At 42.8% G+C, this 3395-nt stretch overlaps 1 non-coding gene across 1 annotated transcript; it reads right to left on the bottom strand.

The window, feature by feature from the left end:
* Positions 1–451: 451 nt before the first annotated feature.
* On the bottom strand, positions 452–535 carry Trnap-ugg (transfer RNA proline (anticodon UGG)). The gene has a single exon. It is a non-coding gene; the product is annotated as a tRNA-Pro (tRNA).
* Between the last annotated feature and the right edge of the window lie 2860 nt (positions 536–3395).

The raw sequence follows: 3395 nt of genomic DNA, 5'->3' as shown, positions 1-3395 counted from the left end.
AATATATTTTTTAAAATATCCCATGCTTTTTATACCAGTAATTTTAGATATCTACATACAACTCCATTAGTTGTCTTAGTGTGAATCCACTTTTCGCTTTTGTTTCTTTTTTAGTAACTACACCTAATGTTGCTAAAAGTTGATACTGGTCATAACTACCTCTCAATCGCAGTGAAACAATAGCTTCCATGAGATCATGAGGTCAGCCCACTAAGCTTTATACGTAAACAATAACCTTCTTGGATTTAGAACCTTTTCAGAAGCAACCTTTTAAAATAATTGCGGTAACCTTGTCGAAGTAGTAGGTCAAAATACCTCGATTCAGAAACATGACACACAAAAATAGTTCAAATGGCTCTGAGCACTATGGGACTTAACTTCTGAGGTCATCAGTCCCCTAGAACGTAGAACTGCTTAAACCTAACTAACCTAAGGACATCACACACATCCATGCCCGAGGCAGGATTCGAACCTGCGACCGTTGCGGTCACGCGGTTCCAAACCGTCGCGCCTAGAACCGCTCGGCCACTCCGGCCGGCCATGACACACACTACAGCATTTTAATTCACATGAATTAATTTAAACATCAATAGTAAATCATCGACTACTTTCCAAACAGATATGCCTGCACAAAATGTAAATCCAGATCCATATTCCCCAAAACAACAGGTATCGTTTCATATTTAATAATAATGTCGCATTCATTTTTTATTGCAATAATGTATTATTTTTGTTTTTAACACTTGAATCCTCATGTTAATTCATTTCAGTCAATATATCATAAACGTGATATGGATGCATACAGAATCGCCAGCCTGTGAGAAACTGTCATTTCTATTAGGATGCGCTGAACTGTATAGAAATCTGATCTTTCGCTTAAATGAACAACATATGATTTATAATTTGAATGTGAGACATGTCATTATGGCGTAGGGTTACTTCAGTTACAATGACGCCACGATCTACTGTGTTAAAAGACGCTGCCCTTATTGAAGGTGTGCGGTGTATGTCTGTTACCCGTAAAGACATTGGTTGTAAGCCACGTGTCACTTGTCTGTATAACAGTGTATTCGTGTGACATGTTGGCGAAACTGATGTCAGCCATATTTACATGTCAGTGTTACTATTCTCTTGTTTTTCTTTTTTGGTCTACAAGAAGAAAATAAACAAACATTAAGCGCAATATTTGCTTTATGTTAGCCATTGTTATCATAATAACAAAAATTCTCAAAACACCGGTAGACGCTGTGGGACTCTACTTCTAGACGAAAAAACGAGCTCATTGGTTGAAAAGGTATGCACATCCACGCATGCTGTGTATTTGTGGCTCTACATTGTGTTTACTTCCCGAGTCAGAAGAGAAAAAAGACTAGAGCTTTCGACGAAATCCTCCATCGCATTCGTGAGGAGCAATTGTCCGTCGTGCCTTGCTGCTGCGGTGACCATTTATAGCCCATAGGCGACTTGTGACTAGTCGGCGCACATCGCCATTACGTTATACTGTCAGAGATTGTGTCCACCATTGCGCTAACAGCGCCAACGCTCCCCTAGGAAGCCGCCGTATATTCTATAAATGGTCACCACACCAGCAGGCACGACCGTCAGATGTTCTTGAGGAAAGCGTCGGAGGATTTCGTCGATAGCTCGACATTTTCTCCACATCTGACGCAGGTAGTAAACCAAGAATTTTCTACACAAGGATGCCACTGGCAGCAACTTCGGTTTTATTCATTTTGTACTAATATTATCCGTGCCAAGTGAAAGTTGGACAGATGGCAGTATATCAGACCCAACACCCCTATTGCTGCCACGGCCCTTCTGCTAGATAACGATGTTAGGTCTTTGGTACTAGCCGTGGCGTCAGTACAGGTGGTGAAGCTGCCACGCCGGCCACCAGCTGGCTCGGCTTTCTCCATAGGAGAGACCTCCGGCGGACAGTGACGGTCTGGAGACGTCATTAAGGCCAGCGCGCAGACCGTTAACTGCCGGCACACAAATACTGACTGACACTCACCTGCCGCAGCACATCACGGGCGACGTCTCCACAAGTGGCAGGGGCCTACTCGGACCTGCGGTGCTTGTATACAGGAGTCATACTTTTTTTGTGTATCTGCAGTCTTCTGACTAGCTTAATGCGTCCAGACACGAATTCCTCCCCTGTAGAAACTTCTTCATCACGGACTGGCAATTGCACCCAAAATCCTCAATTATTTGTTGTATGGTTGGTTGGTTGGTTTGAGGACGGAGACCAGACAGCGTGGTCATCGGTCTCATCGGATTAGGGAAGGATTGGGAAGGAAGTCGGCCGTGCCCTTTCAGAGGAACCATCCCGGCATTTGCCTGGAGTGATTTAGGGAAATCACGGAAAACCTAAATCAGGATGGCCGGACGCGGGATTGAGCCGTCGTCCTCCCGAATGCGAGTCCAGTGTCTAACCACTGCGCCACCCCGCTCGGTATTTGTTGTATGTATTACAGCCGCTCATAAAAACGGGTTTTCCGGTGCTCGTATCTCGAGTTCTCTTGGTGATAAAAAGGTGGGGTCAAGTGTTTTGGATAGTCCTTGGGCTAGGAATCAGTTGTGTACCCAACAGAAGGATCGTCTTAGTGTCACTATCCTACAATACTTGGTCGAAGTATGAATATTACACACTTCCTCGTGCTTAGGAAAATAAAGCAAAACGGTTGGTTCTTTTTGAATTTGATGTGTTCTACGATTGGCTTGATTGGACTTCTGAAGGCACCATTAGTTCTTGGGTGGTTCCTAAGAAAACCCACAAAAGCGATTTTTACTATATTTTCGTCGTTACTAGCGAACAAAAGCGCGGGCGAGGATTCCAAGGCGGCTATGCATAGCAAATGGCTGAAATTTTCACGATGTATTCTTAAGATCCCGATCTCGAAAAACTGAAAATTTTCTTCATATGTTTGTCCGTTTCCAAAATGTAGAGGTTCCGAGTTACCCTATTTCTACAAGTAAAATCCGGTATGAGGAGAAAATTAAACAATAAATAACCGCAGAAAATTGTTCAATTTTTAATGGTATATTATCGAGGCGTTTATCTAGAAGAACTACCATCCTGATTCAAAAATCTTTATCTGTTATCGAGAAACACCCCAAAAATTTGTTTTTTGGCTTCCAAAATCCAGCTGCGGATTCCGAGACGGTTATGCAAAGCAAATGACTGCAATTTTGATAATGTATTCCTAAGATCCCGATGTCGAACAACGTCGAAAATGTTCTTCTTATCTTTATCCGTTTACGAGTTATAGAAATTCAAAGTTACCCTGCTTGTACACGTAAAACATTCACGTAAAATCCAGTGGGAGGCGAATATGTAGCTTATAAAGTGACGCAGCACGGAGAAATGTGATAAAAGTGCCCCCGTTATCACC

This window comes from Schistocerca cancellata, chromosome 5 (genome assembly GCF_023864275.1).
Source record: "Schistocerca cancellata isolate TAMUIC-IGC-003103 chromosome 5, iqSchCanc2.1, whole genome shotgun sequence".
Classification (NCBI taxonomy): Eukaryota; Metazoa; Arthropoda; class Insecta; order Orthoptera; family Acrididae; genus Schistocerca; species Schistocerca cancellata.
The sequence above is the reverse complement of the archived record's forward strand: the minus strand, read 5'-3'. Positions and strand labels throughout refer to the sequence as shown.